General features: G+C 40.6%; 1 protein-coding gene across 10 annotated transcripts in view; it reads right to left on the minus strand.

Moving 5' to 3' along the window:
- Positions 1-27,502, minus strand: part of PTPRF (protein tyrosine phosphatase receptor type F) — a 341,929-nt gene that overhangs the window by 251,870 nt on the left and 62,557 nt on the right. For all 10 annotated transcript variants that reach the window (XM_052666105.1, XM_052666114.1, XM_052666110.1 and 7 more), the window contains exon 2: positions 7,495-7,575. The gene's annotated coding sequence lies outside the window, so the exon portion shown is untranslated. The remainder of the gene's footprint in view (positions 1-7,494; positions 7,576-27,502) is intronic.

Below are 27,502 nucleotides of genomic sequence, written 5' to 3' on the forward strand. Positions count from 1 at the left end.
AGGCTGAGCAGCACTGACCACGGCAGAATTATTACCTCATATTTGATTACAGTCCTGCTAATACACTCCAGATGGAGTTGGTTCTTTCTGTAACTGTTAGGTCATGTATAGGTGGTCATCCAATACGTGTCCCAAAGCACTCTTTTGCAGCTGTGCAGCTTAGCCATGTTCTCTCTGTTTGGTATTTCCTCATTTCAGCTCATTAAGTTGCATTTTGCAGGCTTCCAAATGCTTTTTCAGTCTACCATGACCACTTAACTCTGAACTCTGCTTCACAATGCTTGCAGCCCCTCTCAGTTTGGGCTTACTTGCAGATTCTGCAAGTATTCCTCTGTGCACATCAGTGAAGAGAACAGCAAACAAAGCTCAGCCCAAGACAAACAGGGGTGTGTTCATACTACTTGCCTTGGTCCCCTGATTTTCACAGCAAGCTATAGGTAACTACTCTCCAAACGTGATCTTTAAACAGTTACTTGTTTACCATATCATTAAATATGTATGTGTTCCTATTCCACAGAAATGCCACAAGAGGTTACGTCAAAATCTACCGCTCCCCCCAGTCCCTCACCATCATCTTATCCTCCACATTCCTGGAAACTCATTAAAAATTTTGTTCCAATCCTCTAAGCATCATAGCTAGACTAACCAGCCTGTAATTCCCCGGACCTCCCCTTTTCAAAGGCAGGTACTGCATCTGCCCTTTTCAGTCCTCCAGGATCTCTCTTGCTCTTCACAATTTCTAAAAGATAATTGTAAATGGTTCGAAGGTAGCTTGGCTAGTTGCTGCTGTACCCTAGGGCAAATTTCATCAGGCTCTGACTATTTGAATACACCTATCTTATCTGCTTTTTCTGATCTATCCTTTTCCTACTCTGTACTTTACTCCTATCACCTCATTTAAATTAATTTTAATTAATGTGAAGACATGCTCAAGCAATACAATAACTACACGAAACCCACTTAGTATTTTATCTTTCAGCTACAACGTTAGGAAAAAGCCCCAGACTATTCAGCTATCATGACTGTTTTTACAGAGATGCAGAAGAACGTTTCAAAAACAAAACAAAAAACCAACCAAGATTAGAGACTGTATATGGCACAGACCAACTCTCAGCTCAAGTGTCTGAAGGGAAAACATTAAGAAACGTCAATAAGCTCCTTTTCTTCAAAGAAAGATTAAAAGTTAACCGCATATTAGAAGGAACACTTTTCAGTGACTAAACCAGCCTGTTTCAGCTGGTTTATTGAAAAACACAACACTTCCCCAGCAGATAAAACATTTGATAACCAAATGCACGATTTCCTGTGCCATTCCCTGAGTTATCTAGCACTGATCATTGCCAGGGGTAGGTACCAAATTAGACTGACCGCTGGTCCAAACCAGCACAGCAAGTCCCACCACTCTGTGAACAGACAGGTATCTGGAAGCACATCAACATTTTAATGCACCCACCTGTTATAGCTATAATTTAACTTTCATCAACTGGATATTATCATCCTTACAGCTGAGACACAGCAACTTATTACAGAAGCATAGCTAGCCTGCTTCTATGCAAAACAAACCAGACAGTCTTAGATTATCCTCTATGATTTCTGCTTTTTTTTTTCTCCAAATGAACTACGTGCAGTTACCATATCTCAGCTGAAGCATCATAACTTCCTAAACTGCTCCTTTTCCACCCTGACAGACATCAGTCTCCGCTCTGTGATCCCTTAAGCAGGACATAAGACGTTAATGGGGATTCTGGCTGTCATTCTCAAAGGCAGTTAGTGGTTTTAATGCCTCAATTTCTAGCGTACCCAACCTGAAATGCTTTAAAAGGTCCAATTTTCAGGAAATGAACATTCAAAATTGCCCAGTGGTGTCTATTTCTCCCCTGGTTTTTAAATCCAGTATCTGGTTTTTACCTGGAGCCTCTATCTAGGAAGTCCTTTTGTAAGACTAAAGCCATTGTACCAGCTAAAAAGACAAAAATATTTTCTTTCGCTAGCTGTGAAGAGAGTACAACAAATCCACACATCCTTCCAGTTATACAAAATACAGTATCTACTACAGAATCTGAATCTAAGTGCTTTCTTTGAGTGATGCAGTGCAAATCTTCTCTCACAAAATACTATAATCTTTCAATGAAATCTGTTTTACTGGACATAACAACAAAGCTTGATTTCCTACACTGCCAGGCCAAACAAAAAAAAACACACAAGAAAACAGTACGTCCAACCCGTGCATGCCTGTGTTTGTTTTTAATACAAACATAACCATTTGTAATCCCTTTCTTGCTACTTGCTTCTACTGAAAAACAGATCACAATTAGCAGAACACACTGAAATTACCCCAAACTAACAATGACTAGAAAAAAGAAGCATGAAGAGACTAAAAAGCCACGCCAACGAAATGTTGACAACCTTCTAGGCTGCCATTCCTTATTTCTTAAGTGGAAAAACTCAGAATCAATTTTAGTAAGGGAAGCTTGCTATCACACAATTGTTCAATCTCAGTACAGCAAAAACAATTATTGCAGGTTTCTCTAGAAATCCATAGCCTTGCCTGAGAGTACGGCACGACGCGGCTCCATCCAGTGCAGCACCCAGAGGCCCAGATAACTGCAGCTGCAGGAGGACGGCGCTGGGAGCCAGGCAGGCCCCTCCGTACGCTCTTCCATCTGATGCTCTACACAGCTTGACTTCAGAAGTCTAACCAGTGCTAGGTGGTTTCAACCGAGCTTATGCTACTAGACTGAACGAAACCAAGTTAATTAGAGTTAAATGTATCCTCAAAGGAGATCTCAGTACCAAAACTTCTTATGCATATTAACTTATGTAGCATGTATTTTTAATGAGTTCAGCACTTGTTTCGGGTTTAAAAAAAAAAACAAAAAACTACACACACATGGCATGGCAGCTATTCAAACCCATTGCACCACAATGCTAGCAAGTGCTGACTATAGGGGACGGCAAAGTTACGCTGCCAGTTATGGTGATTCTACCTTTATTGCATAACTCCCAGATAGCTAAATTAATTAAGGATGTGAAGCGACAAAACAAAAGCCACCTACCAATATGCTGATTATATAATAGAAAAGGAAATGAAAAAGACCAGAGGGCTAGTGCTCATGTTCAATTTTGCAAATACGGTTAAGTCTTGTAACATCGCTAGCATCTGTTGATAATGCTTTTTCACAAATACATTTCTGAAAACATATATCCATGTAGAACAGTTAAAGCATACATCTTCAAAGCAGAAATGACTTTTATTCATCTGAATTTGTAACTTTAAACCCCACCCTCTCCTCCTCGCATACAACTCCAGCACATAGTGTGAAGGCAGGTAAATCGCCAGCAGCCGTGCCTTTTGGGCACCAAGCTGTTAAAGCACTCCACTCATGTGAGATAAAAGGGCCATAAAGACTTTAAGTCCAAAAAACCACAGACAGCCCTACATAGAACGCTGAGCTGTGCCAGTGATTTCAGCCGATGCCCTTTGGAGGCTGTCATTCAACATACAGACAGAAAATACTGCTCAGCACACTACTGCCAGACACAGCAGCTCCTGGTTTCACACTAAGAATTATTGTGCCGAGGCCCAAGTGGCACCACACACAATCACATTGTTAAGTCACACAAGGTTTGTGTCTGTATGTTGCAGAAACATAGTCCACACTACTGAAAAGCCTTTAAATTACAATATAGCATCACATACTGCAAAGTGCAAATCAGTTCAAAGATAGAAAGATTTATACAATTGTAAGAGAAGAATGTTAGTTTGATGACAATTGCTTTACAATTTTATGTCCAAATGAAGAAGACTGATCACGCAGAAGCTTCATCTTTAACGGCAATCCCAATGCCCAACTTTCAGAGGTAATGTTGCATATTAAAAAAAAAATCCCCCAAACCATAACCACACAGACAGATAGTATTACACTAGCAATAGCTAGTGCAAGTGGAAAATGCTGGTTATAGGTGGTTGTTTTTGTTGGTTTTAAACTTTTCAAACAGTCTTCAGTTTGAGCTTATTACTTTCAAGACTGTAACATTTATTTAAATGGAAACTTAACATATTTTCGCATATCCTTGGAAGAGCAATCATACAATAATAATTCCAGTGTAAGCGAATGTCAAGATTGCTTCCAGATGTAGTACAGTCTCCAAACTCCTGAAAACCTAATCTGCATTCTGCTAATCTAGGTTAGAGTTTATCTTCAGGGGCTCTCCCATAAAATATCCTTAGATGCTTTAGATTCAGGCTGATGTGATCGAAAAGGTTTCCTTTTTCTCCTCCCATTCACCTGAACAACACAAATATAATCTGGGTGGGTGTTTTTTTTTTCCCAATCCTGTTGTAACCCCCTCCCCATAATGAGATGGACTTTACTAAGGAAATTACTTTAGAAGAAACCCCTGCAGATAAAATGTGACCTAGATCAGTGGAGATTTTGCCCAATTTCAGCTCAAAAAAGCTATTTACTTTAAAAGATGTTATTGCATGTCACTCAAACTGTACTTTCAGCCACATTTTGCATGGGCCAAGTCTGTCATTCTTTATTTCCTAAAAATCAAGTTTACATTGAGAATGACAGAAGACCTTCTCAGGGTCAGCTGAAAACATACCCAAAAAGAAAGGGTAGGAAATTGAGCAGAACATGACCACTGATGGGCTGAAGAACAGCATGACCAAAGCTGCCAGCTCAGCTTGCATGTAAAACCACTGTTGCTCTGGATCCACCACCTCCCCTCTCCTGACCTGCACAAAATGGGCATGTGGTCTTCACAAACAGCTTTGCAGTGGGCACACACACTGTGAGCCTTCCTACCCAAAAGGATAGGAAGATATTCAAAGGAGAAAGGAGGGCATCCAAAGGAGCTCACCCTCCTTTCCAAATGCAATCAACTTTAAGAAAACACATGCAGTATACCTTGCCAACAAGTTCTTCCCTGCTCTTCTGTTTCTGTGAAACATAAGATTTCTGCAACAAGCCCTCCCATGCATGCCACCTTTGCGTAACACCTCAAGTGTTAGAGATCCATATTTCTTAATCAGAGAGATCAGTTATGAAAGGTGATCTAGTCAGTAGATAAAGAATTGGCTGGCTGCAGCCAGACAGTTGTGGTCAGCAACAGCACTACGTTCAGCTGAAGGCCAGTGACAAGCAATGTCCCCCTTTGGTATCATCTGGTATTCTTCAACATCTTTATCCATGAAATAGACAGTGATATTGAGTACATCCTCAGCAGTTTGCTCATGACATCAAACTGAGTGGTGCAGCTGATAAAATAGAAAGAAGAGATGCAATCTGAACAAGCTTGAGAAGCAGGCCCACGTGAGGTGTTGCACTTCAGCTGAGGCCATACCAGGTATGTCAACAGACTGAGAGCAGCCCTGCTGAGAAAGACAGGAGGGTCCTAGTGGAGAAGAGGCTGGGCATGAGCCAGCAGTGCACTCCTGCAGCCAGGAAGGCTGGCTGAACTCTGGGCTGCATCATCAGAAGGGTGGCAGCAGGGAGAGAGAAGGGATTGGTCCCCCTCTGCTCTGCCCTTGTGAGGCCCCATCTGGAGCACTGCATCCAGGCAGGGGCCCCAGCACAGGATCATAGGGCTGGAGCACCCCTCCTGTGAAGACAGGCTGAGGCAACAGAATCTGTTTAGCTTGGAGATGAGAAGGCTCCAGGGAGACCTCACTGCAGCCTTTCAGTACTTAAAGGGAGCTTATAAAAATTGATGAAGACCAACTGATAGTGACAGGACAAGGTGGAACTGTTTTAAATCAAAAGAAGGGAGTTCAGATGTTAGGGAAAACTCTTCACTCAGAAAGCAGTGAGGCACTGGCACAGGCTGCCCAGAGAAGCTGTGGGTGCCCTGTTCCTGGAGGTACCCTAGGCCAGGTTGGACGGGGCCCCAGGCAACCTGATCTGGTAGAGGGGGGAACTCTGCCCACAGCAGGGGGGTTGGAACTAGGTAATCTTTAAGATCCCTTCCAACACACACCGTTCTATGACCCCATGATAGATGGCACATCCCACCATCTGACTACCATCTCCTAGAACTGCCAATGTTTGACTATGGCCACCTGCACCCACCAGAATCCATTCCAGAACACTTTGAGCACTAAAGCTCTCCTCTTGCTCTCTTCCAGCTCTACCAGCAGGCTTTCCTCACCCTTTAAGGACCACACTGCTGTGCTTCCAGACACACATACCTACTTGAAGTGCTTCAGTCTCCATGTAAGCAACGAGACCAGTTCCTGGTATTAGAGAAATCTTGTTTGTTTCAAACAGCACCTCAGCTAATGAGTTTTCTCTCCCCTTCTACACTCCACAAATATTGGGTTGAGTAATGCATAGCCTAATTGACTGTTAAGGTCACTGGCCAGCTCTTTAATCTTATTTAGTACACTTTGAGACAGTTCATGAGTCATTAGGGTTTCATTCTTGGGGACACAATGACACATAATATACGTTAATAAAGAGCATAAATATAATTCAATGTGCGTATTATACAGACTACAAAATTAGAAAGGTAGCATTAGTATTTCTTTGCAATGTTATCATTTTAATAATGTTGCTTATTTTAATAGACAATAAAAATATTTAATTGTGAGAGCCTGCCAATGTCTTCATAATTTGTAATGCTCATGTAGCTCTAAGAGAAGGCAGTAAAGTCACACTTTAAATAACAACCCAAGGTGAAACAAGAGTTCAAGGGAGATCTATCTTAAAATTTCTTTATTTGAAGAAAAAAGTGTATTTTTTCAAGCTGTTATTCATGATATTTGATTTTATGATGTAAATTACACTTCAGTGTGCACACGTTTCGAACTTTGAAATACTTCTGAAAGGGATCATCACTAATCAGGCACTGAAATCCAATTTCTAGGAGAATATCTGGGAGCTCAAAAGGTGAACATTTTAACTGGCTTGAAAAGACCTCTGAAAAATAAAGTTAAACAGTAATTATACATAAATGTGCTTGAGAAACTTTACACCTGCCTTGACATGAATCTCATCTTTGCATGGATGATGAAATTCTTGGCATTGCTTTAGGTGATTGGGATGGCATTAGCTCAGGCAAGGTAAGAATGCAACAGCCACAAGCCCAGACAGGTAGGATAAAGGAGTTACTGACTCAAAAAAAAAGCGTGACAGCTTATCTGCTGAAAGTCTAAACATGTTAATCATTTAACATAAACAGATCTGCTGATATTTTTAGAAAGGCATTTTAACTCATAAGTAACAATGTTAAAAAAGGACACCAGGAAACCCAATCATGTTTTCTAGAGGTTGTCCCAGCCATTTGCAGATTGTTTCTGCTAATAGGAAGAAAAGAAAGAGGAGAAAAAAGGAAAAGGACAGGTAAGCTGGGTTTGTGATTAGAACAATAAACAAGTTTCTGGCAATCAGAGTTTGACTGCTGGCTGTGCTACAGACTCCTCCTGCAACCTTTATCTCACTGTGCCTCAGCTCAGTCTGTAAAATGTAGGTAATAATGTTTCCCTACCTCACAGGAACGTTCTCAGAATAAATCCATAAATGCCTGCGAGACGCTGAGACGCTACTGTGACAGAGGCCATAAAAATACCTAGGAAAGAAAAACAACAAAAATAAGTGTCATAAACAACAGTAACAGCAGAGAAATTCACAGACTAAACAGAAAAGGCTAAAGCTTTAATGACATGAATTCTCCATCCTGTGAAAAAAACAGTTAGGTCTGGCACGTATTCCCACCTGTGACAGCACAGGACAGCAGTCCCACCCTCACTCCAACATGACACCACCACAGTAACCCATCACCACGTGGATGTGGAGAGCCAGGGGTTTCCTTCACAGATCATAAGCTCAGTGCTGCAACAAAGGCTACCTCAAAGAGCCACTACCAATAGGCTGATCCCCAGCACACTGACAGCATTCCTCCCCTCCTCCTGTGTCTGATGTGCTGAGGAATCCAATTCCTCCCACAGCCAAAACACTGCTCATTTTGAGCCTAGCATTTACTCCCAAATAGTTTTTATCCATTTGTTTTCATGCCAACATTGATCCCGTAGCTTAAACAGCTCTTCTCCATCCCTGAAGTTTATTTCCCTGCCGATAAAACTGAATTATGTCACCTCCCTGTTAGAATTCATTTTGCTGCCCAGACGAAGCAAGTTAGTTGAGTTTTCTCTTGCAAGGCCCTTCCATCCTTTAGATTATCCATTGCTTTGCTTACTTCACCTCACTCTCTAACACATGGCATTATGCTGTGGCTCACTGTCACTTTGCGACTGTCAACTAAAAATGTGTTCTCTCCAGTAATTTCAGTTGATAACTTCCTTCCATCCTACCCAACTGAGCAAAGTTTCCTCCCACCAGTGCCTCTGTGGTCACCACTCTGCATGCCATCAGCATGGCAACACGGCCTACTTAGAATCAGAAAATCATTAAGAAGATCTCTAAGATCACCATGTCCAACCCCAACATGCCCACTATGTCCATCAGTGCCACATCTCCACTGAGGCCCCTTCTCACAACCTGAGCTAACCGGCCCAACAAAACAACTCCCTCTTTCATTTTCTGGGGTTGGAGGGCTCTCTGCAGGTGCACAGGCTGGCTGCCAGGTTGGCCAAGTGAGAACCAGCATGAGAGAAGGACGAGCTCAGCCATCAGCTGGCAGCCTGCCACCAGGTCGAGCTCAGCCCCAGCGGAAACCTCAGCCTAGGGAGCCAGAACACAGTCACCTTTCCAAGGACTTGGATCTATTTAAAATAACCTTCACAAATAAATATATTATGCAATTTTGTGTTATGCAGCGTTGACTCCAATGACTCTGTAGTAGTGCTTACATTACTATATTTACTTCTGGCACACGTTCGCCACGCTCACTGCAGTCATTCAGAACACTTTAAACCCTGAAGTCCTACCTTACCAATACCTATTTACAATGCTCCTCAGTATATTTTTCCTAATTTTGACCACATTGCCCCTCTTTCCTCTGTTTCAGCAAGCTTTCTCATCCACTAGCACTAGCATATCTACCTGGATGCTTTGCTTTAAATGCCCCTCTCTAGGCACACTCACCAAAAACCTGGCTCTGGCTGTGCTGCTGCCTTGTGTCTCCAGCTCACTAGGCTTTGCCCTACCAGTTCCTCTCTCTCTACGGATAGTCTATATCCAGCCAACACCTCTTCCAAGTTGAGATAGCTTTGTCAGTTTTGTGGGCAGAAACAATGATTCTGTTCCATCTGACATCTTGCCTATAACCAAGACTAACATACTCAACTTACAGAAGGAAGATGATAAAAACCTATTCCCCCCCCTTCCCTCATACTAATGTGATGGCCATTTCAGTACTGGCTCTTTTCATTCTCTTCATCAGCTAGTCTTTGTTGCAAGAATGGCAATCACATCTGAGTGGAATCCATCCAACTGTAAGTGGTTTGTTAAATCCCAGGACACGTTATCTACAGAGAAGGATGCTTAAGCTACTTAAATAGCAACCCTTTATTAAATGCATAAAAACGCTTGAAATTTCTGTAAGCTAACAATTTATATTAATTTCCTCCCTTACAAGTCTCAGTCTCTACTGCTAACTATGACACCAATTTTTATGCATTTCTTTTGTAGCCGTTTTTTTTCTGGAAACCCTCTGGCATTTTCTATAGTTCTAACACACACAACTGCAGTTGTTCATGGGATACACATGTGCTTGCTCCACTAAAGACTCCTTTATCTAAAGGCTGAAGTAGATTCTGCACTTAGATCACAGGGGCAGTTCAAATCAACTACCTCAGCCACACCACAGTGACACTACAGCTATAAAAGGGAGGGGAAATGTGCCACCAAAATCCTCTTCCACACTGCAAATATTAATAGACAGAGAGCAAAGACTTAAGATAAGGGTAGAAAATACTCTGTCATAGCACCATGTCACGTGCACTTTACGACCCCTGGAAAACCCTGACACAACACAGCCTGCTCACGTTCAAGTGATTGCTTAAGTATTAAATTTCCTTGTATCTTCTTGACTGACTCATATATATTTTGAATTATACACCAATTCAGTTTTGTATGTCATAGCCACCTTCACTAAACAGATGTTCTGCTTATGCAGAGGGCATACAAACATGAAGCATTTGCTATTTTGGATTAAACATTAACAGAAAAATTTAATCAGCAGTGACGAAAGCGGTAACGGCAGTTCACTGGAGATAAACCCCAGCATGAAGCACACTTGTCTCTACCATACTCACATTGTTAAAAACCTTGAAGTGACAGCAGAGATGGGATAACAGCAGGATTTTAGGACACTAAATGAATCCTTCCCCCACTAAAACAAACTCACTGCTCCCCACACTAGGGTTAAGCTTGGTGCCAGCAGCATCCCCATGCCCAGCATCCATCAACCCCATGCTTTGCACCAGGTCTGGGAAACACAGCAGCTGAAAGCACAAGCACTGCTGCTAGTGCCTGTCAGCTTCCCTGCTTTTGCATACTGAGCCCAGAAGGGAACAACAACTATTTTTTGAAACTCTGCAAAGCTGCTTTTTTAATCTACACAACAATATTTACTGAACATACAAGAGCAGTAGCCACGAGCGTTTCACACAGTGCTGACAACAGCAAGGAATTCCTTGCTCCTTGGTAAGCTCCCATGCCGGTTGACACAGCAAGAGGTACTGTCAGAGGCCAAGAAAATCTGCAACTTATCAAAAGAAAATGGCAAATTGAGAAAAACCTATATGGCAAGGTTAGCTGCCTAGGCACAGTGTTAATAGAGCTCCATAAATACCTCCGTCTAACACTGACAGAGGTTAAAAACCCATTATCTTTCCCAAACGACAGCGCGAACATATGTTCAATCGAACACCCCGCCCCACCAAGCTACAGAGTAGAGTCTGCTCTTTTCAGTTCCACAAATACAAACCACAGGGAGCATTTTAAATGAAAGCATTATGAAGATCACATTAGGCAAGTTTGATCTACTGTAAAGCACTCGCACACAACATTAAGAGGGAGAACAACCTTTAACACCTGCTTTCTCTTCAAACATAGCATTATCTCCATGCATGGCTTGGCTCTTAATGGGATGGAATCTCAGGCTAAATTGCATGGCTTACTCTACCAGCAGAGAATACTTAAAACGTGTGGGACCCCACAGCCCACTAATACTGAACTGTGGAGAGTACTCCTCCCAACCTGCATGTTCTTGTTCAGCCTGCCAGGCTCTCACCCCAGCACAGAGCACTGTGCCGCAAGAGGAGATGCAACAGCTGGAAAAGAACCGCGTGACCCAAGCTCTGGAAGTCATCACCATAAATATTCAGATGCGGGGTGATTTGTTTTCTTACCAATAGCACATTGTAATTCACAAATATTAATTAGTTCCTAAATGCCACCTGTTCCTCCTCCCCTCTGCTGTGTGCACAAGGATCCCTCGCTGCCAAGTCTTGCGGCCACTCCGTGCTGCTCAGAGATTGAATCACATTTTATGTCACACAACTTCCCACAGCTTGCTCAGCTGCTGAAGGAGAGGCAGGGAATAATGACTTGAGTTATTCCCTCCCGACCTCTCTAGGGGATGAAACAACAGCTTTAATGGCCTCTGAAGGGATCCTGGTCCAGCCTGTCTCAGAATAAGAGGGATGACAACTGTGCTAGTAGTTCTTTGGATTGGAGAACAGTTTTAAAGACCCAAACTTCAAAGATCTCATTGAGGGGAGAGTTCAAACTCAAGCTCTCCCCGCTGGAGAGAGGAAAGTTTCTAATGCAATCGCTTGCATTGCCAGTGATCACTCACATTTTATACAGTGAGCAGGCACAAGGAATTGCCTGTCACATCCTACAGAGTAACAAACAGCAGTATAAATAAATCTCACTCTGCCAAGAGGAAAGCTGTTACAAACCTAGGCGATTTTCTGTAGGTTTCTATATGTTTTTAGGAAATGATATCTTTGAAGGTAAGAGATACAGGTGTAGGCAGACAGCTAGTGCCAGGTACAGAAGATTCCTCCTCCCCATTAGCAACAGCAAGCCCGTTCCACCCTCCTCCTAATTATATGCATCACCCACAACATGAGAAGTTGTGCAGAGCACTGATGAAATGCAGGCATTGGCAGCACCTGTAAGACTTCAGAAGTGACAGAGGTGAATGTCTAATGTCTCTACATACCCAAGGCACAGAAATCAGCTCACGCACTTCCCACAGAGGAGACTATCTATTCAATGCATCCTTCCACAACATCAATTTTTCCTTACTAACACAGGATGATTTTCACAAGTATAGTCCAATCTGCATACTTCTTAACAGTTTTTTGTTCTTTTTCTTTTTATTATTATTATTATCTGTAAGACTGATGGCACAACACTTAAGAATAGCCACAGAGTAGCACAGGTGACAAATAACAGGCTTAAGGTAATAAAAAAAACCAGAGCAGTGTTTGCGGGAAAATTAAGTCTAGGTACTACCCAGTCCCTGTTAAATGCTGAATGAGGGAGTTGTGACCAAGGCTTGCTATAATTACTACTAGAGAAAGCAGCTCTGCAATAGTCCCTACAGACAGTAATAGCCCAGCATTAACAGAACGTTCTGTGAGCACGGTTTGCCTCTCAATCAAGTTCCCAAAACTGTAATACTCACAAATGGGAGTGCAAGAAGGTAAGAATGTCTAAAATCATATCCACAGTAAATGACAAACATAGAGCTGCATTTTTCAGGGACATGAATGGCAAAAGCTGAAGTTAAAATGTGCTAGAGTTATATTTAGTTCTGTGCAAATACAAATTAAGAAACTCTTTCTTCCCAGTTACTAATGCAGTGTGACAGGAAACAATTATTTGCTCAGTGTCTAATGTTACCTTTGGTGTGCATCTGGCTTGCAGAAATTTTATATTGTGTAATAAAGAACCAAGCTGATATTCTGCAAATCAGTGAGAAAGCTCATTAAAGAAGATGAAGAAACATTTGATTTGCACACACCCAAGCAGCACTGGTCTTAGCTATGGAGATAGAATCAGTTTTGGGCTCTCTTGTTTTTATACTGAAGTACAAAGAAAGTGAGTTTGTTTTCTGAGCTGTATATTAATTTATTCAAGAACTCTGTGAACCACTCTAAGGAGTATCATAGCTTCTCCAAAGTGTAAAATGGAGCTGGGCAGAAAGACAGAACAATTTAAGAAAAAAAAAATCTCTCTTTTATGATTTCAAGTGCCAGTTTATCTCTACAGAAAATGCAACTCCGGGTCACAAGGGAGCTCTCAGCTCAGCAATCACTTCAGACTTCAACATCTACAGAACACAAAAGACAACAAAATGCATGATTCAAATGAAGGGCTAGTTAGGCCATAGAGAACCAAGCTACAATTGCAGAGAGGAATCCTACGTGCTTCAGAAGTGCTCAAAAGGTCTGCGCTCAAAAAATCCCAGGCATGCGGCTGAGAATAAAACCCACTCCTGCCTACAGCAGCAGGAATGCCTGCTAACAGAGTGGACTTGGGAGTGTCCAAGCCGTACAGTGCAGTATCACAACACACTATGAGAAGTTAGAAAATGTACAATATCAAGACAGAAACAACAATCCTTTCTTTTAGCACCACTGGATCAGTAATCACGAGGCCCTTCACCATGCTGAGCCATATAAGCATTTTTACAGCTGGAGGAGTTGGTACTTCTTGCTTGGCTTCAGCAAATAAGGCTCGACTGGAGGTACATGAAATATCTGTATATTGGTGTGCCTTTTTAGGTATATGTGCCTTTGAGATGAAGGCAGATGAGCACTCAGCAACATCTGAAAGATAACCAACACCCAAGCCTTTCTTAGCCAAAAAAGGACCACCGGACTGAATGCGTCACCTGCACTCCCCACACTGCCAAGGGGACCCCTGTAGGCTAATACAGGCACTATCTTGATGAAACAAGATATGAGTGAGGCTTCTCATGAATACATGGATACAGATTCATGACCAAACAGCTGAAGTCTGTCAGACTTCAGAGAGACTAGAGTGGACTTTCAGCAGTCAAGCACATGTAGGCTATAATCAACATCTAGCTGCCTAGATGCCTTCACTGGGTTACTCAGTGACTATTTATCTTCGGTTGTTTCCTAAAGAGAGAGGATGTATAGCAAAACAAAATTCTGGCTTGGGGCAAAATGAACAACATCCCTTGAAAAGACTCATTTTCACTAGAAATTTCATTTCTCACCATACCCCACTCCCCCAAAGACTCATCCAATTACCATCTTCATTACAGCGCTAAAATAATCAAGAGATAAACTAGAAACCACCCTTCTAATCAAGGCTGCCACATTGCACCTCTGCTTCCCCCTCCATAAAGGCTGAGCTTTTAAACAAACACACTGTGAATGAAGTCTCTGTCTAAGAGCTTAACTGAGGTTTAAGGAACGAGGAGGAGAGGCTGACAGGCATACAAATTGCTATTAGCCCATGAGTAATCAAAGGGATAAAGATATATATGTTTTAGGAATTAAGAGTATCTAATTATTATGAATTAGGATTAGAGTTATTCTTTTTAAGAAGAAAAATTACCACACATCAGCCTAATGTGCCTTTATTGCCTTTATAATAGCTACTGCTGGGGACAGGGTGATAGAGCAATGCCTCTCAAGTCTCATCCAAAGCATCCCTACCTCAAGAGCTACCCCAACTTTGGAGTTTGCCAAGCACAAAGCAAAAGGAATTTTTCATTCTAAAGAGAAGATCTCAAGATGTGTGCTCTCCATATTTTATAAACATACGATAACAGTGTTGCCTGACAAAAATCTGTGCTGATACTCAGCTAGTTTGGAAAAGAGTAAAGGAGCAGAATACATTTACAAAGGATGAATCGGAAAGGAGCACTCAGAGCCCTGCTCAGTGGTTCCCCAACTCCTCTGCTGCAAAATTCTAACTCCACATTCAGTAGACTCGTGTACAGAACTGACGCAGGGAGTCCCCAGGACTTTGAAGTTTTCTAGAACAAAGCCCACATCAGTACCAAGCCAACACAAGAGAAGCAGAACTCCTCTAAAAGCACAGAAGCAACTCTGAGATAACAAAGTGTCCGAACAGCTACGCTCTGTAGGAGTATCACCAGTACAAAAGAGACATGAAGTCAGGACTAGGATTGCCCTACTGAGGATCAGGGGCTCCCAGCCTTCTTCAGTTGACCAGTGGCTTACTCCACAGGACAGCATATTTGGACTGTAAGAGGAAAAGAAAAAAGGGGGGAGGGAGGGCTTTTATGTTATGAGAATTAGATGTTACAAAATTAACATGAAAATATGCAGTGGACAGTTTTTTCTTTTCAACCCATTGCAACTTGCTGTATCACACTCTCCCACAACAGGATAATCTCCAAGCAGCTATTGCTAAAATCTTGCAACCGCATAAATCCGAGACAAGCAATAAACAGCGTGAAAGAAAAATTCAGAAGAACTATTAGATTGGGTTCACATTAGCATTGTCTGAAACGTGTCCTCCATTACACCAAGGAGCTGATGTTTATCTGTCTCTCTACAAGGCTTTTGACACAAAGCCCAAAGAACCATATGAATGCATTAACATTGGAGAATTATGGAAACATTTGAACTGATAAACAATTATCACCAGCAAATCCACGTCCTAAATATGATCGAGCTTTGCTGACAGCTCTATGAAACCTATTTTGTTCTTTAAAATCTAGGGGAAAAAAAGAAGTGAAACAAGCTCTGCCAAGTGACTAAAGGTAAGCTGATGTTTAAAAATAAAACGCTCAGGTTTTTAAATCACACAACCATTAACACACAGCATCTACTGTAGACACATATTAAACAGAGATGGATATACTCACAGAATCTAGACAAGCATGTTTTTAAGCAAAGAAACAGCTTTCTCCACTTCCATATCAGAATTATCATGAATTATAATCCCCGATGAGTGATTTGCTATAACAGAAACTGTTAAAATAAAGAGCACTTTCAAAAGTTATTTACCACACAAATACTCCCTGTTTTGCTTAGGATATGTTTTATCTTATTTTCCTGTCTCAGAGCTGCCTCTATTTTTTTTAATACGTGAATAAAGCAGCAAAAAATATATTCATAATAGTAAAATAAATGCATTGGATATCCATATTGCTCTGCATCTCCACCTTTATAACACCCCACACTGAAATATTTGCCTTCTGAAAACTGAACGCGAAACAAAACGTAACCAACAGACTACAACACATCTCCATTCTAATTTGACCAAGTAATAACAAATAGTGCAAGAATCACAATGACCAGATTCAGACCGTCACTCTTACTTTTTGTAATCACAATTGTAAGAAAAAGAAACTTCTTGTAGTCTCAGGATGTATTTATATGACAGACATAGAACAAAAAAAACACTCACATGCATGAATTTGTCTTTTCACATTGTTGAAAGTTTTTCCTCGAGGAGCAGAGTAAACACTTACAGCATTTAAATATGTTGTTAAGGCCAATTTTATTAGGGAAGAACTTTACATTTCTAAAATATTAAAGCATTTACTTATTTAAAAACATATCTTCACTGCCTTCGAGAGAGCCCAGTCACCGAGCCAGCCATCTGAAAGTAACACACTAACCCAACTCTAAATGGTGACTGACCTTTTGGCTGACACAGAGCAGCATCTTTGCTAATTTCAGCTTATTCAGTTAATTCAATTCAATCATTTGATTTGCTCAAAATAATAAATCAATTAAGAAATTACATAGCATGAAGACGCGTTTTCATTTTCCAGTCTAAGAGCAAGCAGTAAGAGCAAGAGGATGAAATCTAGTTTTTAGGATAACTTCAAGGGCCAAAACCATTCCTCAATCACTATCCAGAGCGAATACCAAAGCTGTTTTTAACCTTGAAAGCGCTACTAGAAGTGAAACGCAGCGAGTTGGCCTTTGATATCAATATTTTGTACATTCAAGAGAAACGCAGTTAACAATTTAACATAATTTCACATACTGAAACTGAATTCTGATTTTGAATCATAGGAATTTGATCACTGCCATTGCTTTCAGCAATCAATGCACGTTAAGCAAACATTTTTACTCCCAAAACTACAATCATGAAGTATTTGAGTGCTTACTTGGCATATTTAGACAATCCTAACATATGCTTATAATGCAGATTGGTTGACAAAAGGTGTTACCTTACTGTAAAAGCTGTACTTAGCAGGAAATCAAGGCAATCTAATAATTACTAAACTACTAATAATTAACCTCTCCTTTGAGAAAAGTAACAAAGCAAGATTAAAGTGACTGATTTACATCAAAGTTTCTGCTCGATTATTATTTAAATCATTATTTAAATCATGTTTTAGAGAATATTTACGAAGTATTACAAAGTAGCAAAAAAAAAAAGAAAAGATTTTAAAGCCTTAATGAACTCTGACAATGATCTCTATTTTTAGTCCAGAGTTTTGGGAGCTCCTCAGCTACAATTCACTGTGGATTTGGCAGACAAATTCCTGGTCCTTCAGCTACTCCATTGATTTTGTAACAGACACCCTTCAATTTCAGACTATTCAGGTAGGGTAAAGCTGAGAATTTTCATATGAGCATATATTAAATCCTCCCCTCTCACGGCACTGGCACCACAATGCTGCACGGTGGCATTGTCACACTGGAATCAAAACATTTCCGTGTTCAACCAACTTGCCAGTGCTCCTCTACCACGAAGAAAGAAGGGGTGAGAAGATGTTCACTTATTCCTCTGTAAAGAACCATTCATCTTCTACCAGACGTTGAGTTTGACTGAGGAATAAATCCAGCAGGTGACATTTTCTACATATAACTCACTCCTTCAAACCCAATCAGTTTTCCAGTTCACCACCAGAAACTGCTTCCATTTACAAAAATCATAAAATCATGGTTGTATCAGTTTAACATAAACATTGAAGTGGCAAGGACGAATGAGTTACTTTATAGTTACCCGGGAGCTGGAAAGGCTCAGAGCTACTCAGCTGTATCTCAGTGAACCCCAGTCCTCCCTACACACCACGATCCTGCTCGAGGAATGAAGCTGCTCCTGCTCACCCCTGCACCACCACCAACTAACAGCACTCCTGAGCCACTGAGAGTCAGCCAAACATCCCAGAGCCCTGAGAGCCTTCTGCCGAGGAAGGGAGTTAGAAGGCAGGACAACCTCTTATCTTGGTATTTTTCCTTTATTACAAGAATTAAAGAATTATGAGAAATGCACAAAGTTAATGCAGACAAATGATTTTGTTTTTGTTTCTTTTTATCTTGCTAGTATTTTAATTAAAACCTTTTGTCATGTCTGCTGAGCAAGTTCAAAGTGTTGCAATGCAGCAGCAATGGGAATGCAGAAATCTTGTTCTGCTCGGGGAAAAAAAATGTTTTCAACTTTTACCAAATCAACGACTGTAATTACTACATGAATAAATCAAATTTATAGCAGGCAAACACGAGGCATAATCTTTTTTTGTGTGTGTGGCCATAAACGAGTTTATTTTTGTTGCAATGTGATAAAGTTTAGCATTTTTCACAAGTCAGACGGACTATTTTGATAATATTCTTTACATTTCCTCCTTATTAATGAGATGAAAAATTTGCTATTAAGATATGCAAGTCATCTCGATACATCTTGCTGCTGGATAAGCTTCAACAAAATCTTAAAACCTTTTTTCTCTAACCACATTAACACAATAATTACATAGACAAAACTCTTGCTTTAGTATTAGACAACGTTCTGTTCTTGCAAATATCAAGAGGTGAAATTCAACAAATTACAGCAACCCAGCTCATATTGTTCAGCACACCACAACAGAGGAGACAAAAGCACTTTTAATTTTCATTATTTCCAAAGACATGAGACAAAACTGTTGTGCTTTTTTATTTTTTTTAAATCATGCCAAAGAGTACACCTGCTATTTCAAAGTACCTTCACATCTCCTCCTTCCCTACTAACCTTTTGTGAAGAACAATTTCTGATTGCTAGGCTATTTTTCATTTGCCTATCTCTATTCATAAAGAATGAAGTATGTAAAATGGCAGATTTGAGAGACTGTTAAATAACCTGAATAGCTTACATACATAAAAGCGATTATGGCTCTGCAAAACCTAAGAGAAACGTTATCAAAACACGCGCTCTCTTCGGTGCTGCTACCAGCAGAGCAGGCTACACTCACTGGCACCCAACCACACCACGAACCCAAGTGATTTGTTCTTTGGACGAACGTCAGTTTTGAGAAGTAAATACACGTGTGCACACGCACGTTTGAGTATACATACATACAAAGGTCACCCGTAATCCAATAAACCTGAAAGCTCCTGAAATAGCACTTTTATGAGCCCACATAACTCAAGCCAGCAGCGCAGTTTGGACCAAGTAACCGGAGAATTTTCCACTTACGTACTTCAGCTTCCCCTTGGCTTGGTGTGGACAATCACCACGGAAGCACGGAGGGAAGACCCGGCTGAGGGGCTGCCACCTGGGGGCTCCGAGCAGCAGCGGGAAGGGCGGCTCTGGAAATGCCTCTGCCAGACCGCTGCAGGAGGACCTTTATCAGCTAGAGACTATAAATTTATTTTCTGCAAAGGAACCTTCTGGCATAATGTGCGCAGGAAGGACATAAAAAGCAATCTGTCTGCCAATGAAACTAGAAAGCAAATGTGAAGGCGGGAGAGGCAACATATTTTGTTGAAATATGTAGAAACACCGCTTCGATCTCAACGTGTGCCACTATCTGACACCCAAGGGTGAAATGCTCCGATCTCTGCTGACAACATTTATACAATGGAAGCCTACACTATTTCACTCAATGTTTCCAAAACGCCTGTCGTGCTCTCTATAATAAGAGGTTTGGCTGCTCAGCATCCATGGGACCTCACAGCGCTCACCTGCTCCAGAGAGCAGCCAATAACTGTGGAAACTGAATTAACACAGCCAGAACTAAATAACACCTTTCCACAGAAAGAATCACGGTGCCCCCAGGACCACTGCCAGGGCAAGAAGCCAACACCAGCCTCACTGCTCACCAAAACACAGCAGAAATGCAGCTTTGCAGCAGGGGGTAGGGAGATTCTGCTTGCAATAAGATTAAAGAAAAAAATCAAATCATCCCAAAACCAGTTTAGGGATTTGGCTTTTTCCTTTCTGCTCGTCTTTGTTTGATAATTTGTGTAACCTGTAATATTAAAAAGCATGCAAAACAGCAACCATGTCTTTCATAAACAATTTAAGAAGTAACAAAATAACCGCCACCCTCTAATCTAATAAAGCTGTTAAACAATAACAGCAATATTCCATCAAACAGGCATGCAGAACTCCTGCGCAAGTTAAACAGCCACATATACTTAAAAAACAAACAAAAAAAACAACTAGGACTTCTGAGCACAATACAGCTCCATCGTTTGTGGCAATATTAGAATATAATTAGCTAACTATTTTAAAATACAAATACAGAGATAAAGTAATGAAGGAGGCCATGGGATCTAAAGGGTAATGGATCTAAAGACACACTTAAATATTTAAGCCAATTTTTGTCCTGAGGGCACAGAACCTAAAGGGCAATGGATCTAGCGACACAGTTTTAAATATTTAAGCCAATTTTCCCCCTTGAATTTTTATCATCCTTTTAACACAAGTTTATACATTTTGTATAATAAGTTTGTGCACCATGAAGATTAAACAATTAAAAAAACATTGCATTTTTTTTTAATAAAAAAAAATACAAAGCAATTGCTGAAGCCTCTGGGTGTATTTATATTAATTAAATACAACAAAACAAAATGAAAGCTTTTGCATTGTTTGAAAGGAGACCACTTGCTATTTTGCTCAATGCACTGCAACAGAGATCTGTAGGCTGCATCCCCAGAGTACCCGAGCCAGAGACAATAGCTGTGCCAACAGCTATTTGCCTACGCTGTGAAGGGAAGCATTCAGCAACAACCAAACAGCAATTGAATATTTGGATTGTGTTTGCACAAAGCGCTGCTGAACACAGTGCATCCTCAGTGCCCAGGGCAGCACCTTGTGCCCATCGGAGCACACGCTCCCTCACACTTTGCTCACGCTGGGTGCTTCCCTTTCATCGCTTAGAAACCTACAGAGGGCAGCTGCTTTTATTGCACAGAAGATGAACGTTAACACATTTTGGCCAAAGACTCCACCACAAATCCAACCAAAACACCAACCAGGTAGCCACATGCATGGGGCACCAGCAGGTTGGCAAAGCACAACTCTTTTTTAACCTCATCTGCTGACCGGCCTGTGTACGAGCCTATTGATCCCACAGTTTATTCATCAGTTTATTATTTTTTTTAAGTACGTTTTTGTAAGAATACAGTCAGTGCTGTGGTCACAACAGCTTACTTACATGGGGTCAATCTCTATTTTCATCAGGGAGGGGGATAATTCCACACTCTGCATTCACATTTGATTATTATTTACTCCTATAGTCAGAACAGCGCAGTTCAAAACACCAGAAAGTAAACAGGGAGGCTTACAGGGCTTCCTGCCAGCACCTATCCAGAAAAGTATATCCTCAATATTTATGCCTTTTCACTGCAATCAATTTCTTTTCTAACAAAAGGCTGCTCTTGAGGTAAACTCTTCTGGCTGCATAAGGGCAGCAGACTTCAATAGAACTTAAAGAGCATCTTAGAACACGTTTCCTAAAATTCTGCACAAACATGAGGGAATACAAGGAGGGAAGAAAACAGGACTTCAGGTCTTTCACCCACTGCTCTGACAATGCACAGATTCATTAGAGAGAAATGCATAGAAGACTCCAAATATGTGCTATTGCTTCAAAATGTTATTTCATAATAATAATAAGTACACTCGATACAAAAAAAAAAAAAAAAAAAAAAAAAAAAAAAAAAAAAAAAAGAAGAGACCATGATCTACAGCACAGCAGTATTTGATAGATTCTTTTTTAATAGCCTCACTGATGACAAGTTTTTCAAGCTATTTTATCCGAAAGGCAAGTACAAGTTCAAAATAAATTGTAATGCAGTATTTTTAGGAAACCTATTTCAGTTTATGCACAATGAACTAGTTATTGAACACAGGCAACATTTAACAATAATAGTAGCAAATAAACAAATTCAGAACATACAAACTACCCCGTACTTTGGGGAAATAACCTATAAGTAGTCTACTCACTGGAGACTGTAGCATACCTAAATTGGTATTTTTTCCCCCTCAAACTTTAAAACAATTCTTGATCCAAAGAAAGCCTAAATGAACATAAGTTATTAAGCACTGCACTATGGGAGGTTGTAGAACACCCCTTCACACCCCCTATCCTCAGCTTTCATCATTTTTCAGTTTTGCTTTCATAGAATCACAGAATGGTTTAGAGTTGGAAGGGACCCAAAGCTCCATCCAGCCTTGCCTTGAATGCTTCCAGGGAGGAGGCATCCATGACGTTTCTGTGCAGCCCATTCCAGTGTCTCACCACTCACAGTAAAGAATTTTAGCCCTAATTTCTAGTCTGAAATCTACTCTCTTGAAGTTTACTTTCAGTGACCACCCTTTTTTTTTTTTTTACAGAAACTTAGAACTTCGTGGTGCATGCACTCCACATGCATAAACCCCAAAGTACACTGCAAATCCTGTGCACCCAGACAGGGCTCCTTGATCAACAGGTGCAACAGAGCAGCAATAAATGACAATACCAATTTTTCAAACATAACATTAACGTAAGAAAATCTGAAAATCCACCATGGGCAATCAGTAGTGAGCAGAGAGATGTCACCAGATCCCTCTTATCAAATGCAGTTTATCGAAGTTTCACTGCTGAAACTCAGGTCATTTTTTCCCCCTTTAGATACTAAAGTGTCACATTTGTTTTAATTCTATTTCTTTTCTGCTAACAAAAAGACCTTCTGGATATTAAGTTTCAGTATCAATTTCATGCTTTCATATTAGTTTCACCTAATTTTCACACTACTAGCAACCAATTGCAGAAATTGGGAGAAATAATTTCTCAGAGTGAACTCCTTATGAAAAAAGCAATATATCAACACAAGAGCCCAAACGAGGCACAGTGCAAGGCCAGAGCAGCGCTCTCAGCCCTACAATCTCTCTCAGTAGATTTTGCCAGATCGCTTTCAACTACTCACGAGTGCTGCCAGTAATTTTTTTTGATAGCCAGCAAAGGAGCAATTATAGAGTAGCACCAAGACACAGCTCACATTTTGGGAGGATTTCACCCAAACTTGCTGCTGATATTCACGCTGAAGATCTCCCAAGGCTCTCTTACTTCTTGCTTGTCCAATAATAGCCAGAATTGCACTGGCTATTGAAACAAAAATCAAGTTTTAACAATCCAGTTTCCCAAAATTTGATTCATTTTAATTGTAACTACACATAAACCCGTGCTGAACTATTCAGCTATCTACCTGGTTAATTTTATAGCTGTATTCAGATTCCACGTGAATCACATTTAGAAAATTATATATATTACATAAATATGGTATGACATTCCATCAAGTTATCTTTTAATATGTAATTCTACCCTTAAATAAAAGTGAAGATGGTTCCTGCAGGCACTTGCAGGAAATTAATACCTGAGATAGAAGTCTAGAAAGTGTCAGAGAAACATTCCCAGTCACCACAGGAGTTTCCAAGCCGGGTAATCCCCCACCTTCCCACACATCAGCCCATCTGTTCCGAAACACCCTTCTTTCCCCAAACTTTATTTTGGGGCTATCAGTCCTCTTGTGCGATTCCCGCCCAAAGATTACACATTTATCACCCTATTTCATGGCTGCCTATTGTCAATCAACTCACTTTCACTTATGCCCACATTTCAAGGAGAAGAAAGAGGGTACTGAAAAAAAGCAGTAATCCAGAAACCCCACCAGCACAGGCAGAAAATGCAGCATGGCCAAACTCTTGCCCAGGTGCCAAGGCCAGAAAGAAAACATGCTCTTCTGTAGCACAGCCCCCAAAATTAATCTTGGGAAGCTGACCTTAAAAACAATCAGCACCCACTCCTAAAAAGCCCCTCCATTTTAAACATGTTCAAGTACAGCAGAAACCAGGAGACACATGGCTCTGGCAGCTTTGATCCCAACCCTAACACCTCCCGCAACAGTACAAGTCAGCCCCTTCTCTCCAAACCAATTAGGCTCACTATAAAGACATTCAGTGCTGCAAGAATAAACCGTGTTTCAGTAGCACCCCCCCATTTTACAGAGCTTTAAATTAAGTTTCTCATAAAAACTCAGCCTTAACTATCCCTTAATCAGTCTCCTGTTTATGATTTCACACAATCCTACGCAATATAAAAAAATTGTCGAACAGTAATTTCTTAGGTAACATTCAGGTACCAAATATTGCAGTGCAAATCAGGTGATGACCCACTGCCTCCCACAGGAAAGCCAGTGTGTTTTTAGGCCTTTAATTATTTTAACCAGTTCAGTTAACCCTAACCCTCTATTTCTCTTCCATTTCTCGTCAGGCCGTTTCCTCAGCTGAAAAATTTAATTCCTGATAAGGCAACCTTTCACCCAACAGAAAATGGACTTTGACTAAGGGCAATCGGCTGCCGCAGCAGAGGCTGTTCAATTCTGTTCAGATTTTTCTTCCTTGTACTCATAATCACTGCGACATCAGAGGACACAGAAACGAATTAAAGTGCGAAAAGCCTGATATGCCCCAATTCCACAGGTGCTCGGCAGCACGCTCAGCTTGGCATCTGCCAAAGATCAAAGCGAGGAAGCTCCAACTGCTGCAGCTAAACAGCGAGGCTCTCATGTAAGGCACATTCACTACAACTAACAACGTAGCATCCTATTAACACGGCTTATGGACAGCTGTAAGTTTTCAGCATTACAACACTTTATGATCTTAAATAACATGTCATATGTTGCGCTGATATTTTATTGTACATTTTTCCACTTTGGAGACTTTCATGGAGCCTATTTGAATTGCACACAACCACATATTACCGGCAGCTGACAAGTTATTAAAAATTACATTATCTGATCAAGTGAGAAACAGAATGCAATAGTACAAGCAAACACTACATTTTAACACGTGCCTAAGAAGGAATGTTGCAGACCAATTTTTAAGTACTTACAATGAATTTTTTTTTTTTTTTTTTTTCAAATGAAGCCCTTGTGCTTGTATAGTATTTGATGTGCACTACTGTACATTCTGTATATAGAATCACACTGAGAAGAACTGCACTACAATGTAAAAACTGCCACTGGAAATATTGGAAGGATCTGGCTTTCTTGCAACTCAAATCCCCAAATAAATGTATTAACATGCCATTTATGAATTATATTCTGATAACAGAGCTTGGTTAAGACTCAAGAAGCAGATAAGCCACAGCAAGCACTAAAACTCATGGCTGTCAGCTTCCAACTTGTTTAAACTTGACTGTATATCACTAAACTTGAACAGAATGTAAGCTGCTATCCTGTAACAGCTTAGATCATATGTTAGCAGTCTTTCAAGCATAGTTATTTGTTTTTTAATATTGCCTAAAGGCCCTAAACCAAGATAACACCCCATGATCCTGGATTCTCCACCATGCAGTTCCTGTCTTGAAGAAATTATGATCTAATACAGACAAGATGCAACAAAAATATACAACAAGCAATCAAGAGAAGAGTGGGATATCATCAACTCAGAAGTACAGTTAGCTCTCTAACTACTGAAAAATCCCTTCAGACAGGGAGCAAATGAAGACAAATGGTGGCATTTATCATAGGAGTCCTTTTAAGGAACAAATAGTTTGGCATTAGACAGAAGTAACTGCTAGTTAAGGTTTGGGCTTGGAAGCACTGTACTACATGTATGCAATTTATAATCTTAGGAACCATCAATTTGAGGCACAGGAAAGAGAACTTATCTACATTCTTGTCATTTTCCATAAGAACTGAGAAGGAGTCATGGCAAGCGATCAGGAAACACAACTGATAACCCTGCAGAGTCCTCCTGGATTGTTCTGCTATTTTTATGTTGCAAAAGCACAAAGGTCATTGGCTACAGATGGTTAATGTCCATCCTGTCCTGGGAAGGACAAATTTTAACCACACACTTTCACTGCAAGGTCAACCAAGGTTTCTAGTTATCTTACCAAAAGTCTGTCTGCCTCTTTACCAAGGCAACCTCAGGAACTGCATGCTTCTGTGAACACTCATCTTACTGCTCCATCAATTAGCAGATTTAATTCTCAATACTCACTTGTTTCTTATCATCATCAACCATTCTTTGAGCTGAGTTAGAGATTCTTTTGCACTAGGGTAACACTGGGACAAAACACCTTCCATTTCGGATGCTACTTCAGCAGAACTTGTGTAACAAATGTTGAATTTCATACACTCAGTGCAAATAAGAAATTCAGCAATATATACTTAATAAAACTTGGAACACGCAAAAACATACAACTTGATCCACACTCGAAAAATAAACAAACTGAATCACAAGTTCAAGCAGTTTTCTATGATCACATTCATCTTCTTGAAAGCCACGCTCCACTGTGACTGATTTGTCCTTCCTGTGTAAAACAGGTTCTGTTTAAGGGCCAGTAATGGCATTTGCCACATGTCACGACGGGGGATGGAAGAAACCAAAACCCATAAATCCAAGCTGAAAGCTTGTTCAAGGTTGACTCCGCAGCATAGAACCTTTGTCTCCAGGAGAAAGAAGGTCACTGCCAAATGAAAACAACCACCAGTGACAACAAACCTTGACACTACAAGATCACAGGTGGAGAGACAAAACCCACAATTTACTAAATAACCACTGAGGCTTGTGGCTGTAAAGACTATGCGCTGATTATAAACTCTGTCCTCATATTTTTAACTGAATGTTCAACCCTGCAAAACACATCATTTGTAATACACTGAACCCAAGTGTCTAAGCAAAATATATGTATTATGGAACACAGCCAAATACTACTGATTACCCCACTGCCTCAAAAGCCTGCTGGCAAGGTATGCATTGCTTCAGAATAATCCTAAATTACTAAGTCTTCATTCTTTATGAAAATAAAGTAACCTGTTATCTCTCGCTCATCAGTTACCAAATATTTACTTCCCTGGTGACAGAGCAGCAAACCTTCTTGAGGTGCTTTATTCCCACGGAGTGGTCGTGAATATGAATATGCATAGTGGTACAAAAGCATATAAAAATAGGAAGAAAGATAACATAGCAAAATGTGACTATCAATATTTAAATAATGAGGCAGCTTTATCTTATTAATTGGTATATCAATTTATTCACATAGGGTGACAGGAGTACACTAAAGCTATTCTGAAGTTAGGCAATTAGATTGCTTAGACAACCTGATAACTACTGCTGCTGGCAATTAGGAACGCATTTTCACTGGAGGCATTCCGTACATCCCTGCTTCAGAAGTGCAATCTGCAGGATGTTAACTTACCAAGGAACATCCTGAGAGCCACTTCTCTGTCATGTAAGCTCATTGCTTCCAAGTAATTAAACCTGTAGTTCGCATTCTTCAGAATAAGTTGATGTCCTTCTGCCAGTTCAGTATTTTCACAAGCATGAGAAAGGTGGCTTTGAGCAGCCGAGCTACGCAA

This window comes from Tympanuchus pallidicinctus, unplaced genomic scaffold, assembly GCF_026119805.1.
Source record: "Tympanuchus pallidicinctus isolate F22 unplaced genomic scaffold, pur_lepc_1.0 scaffold7, whole genome shotgun sequence".
Classification (NCBI taxonomy): domain Eukaryota; kingdom Metazoa; phylum Chordata; class Aves; order Galliformes; family Phasianidae; genus Tympanuchus; species Tympanuchus pallidicinctus.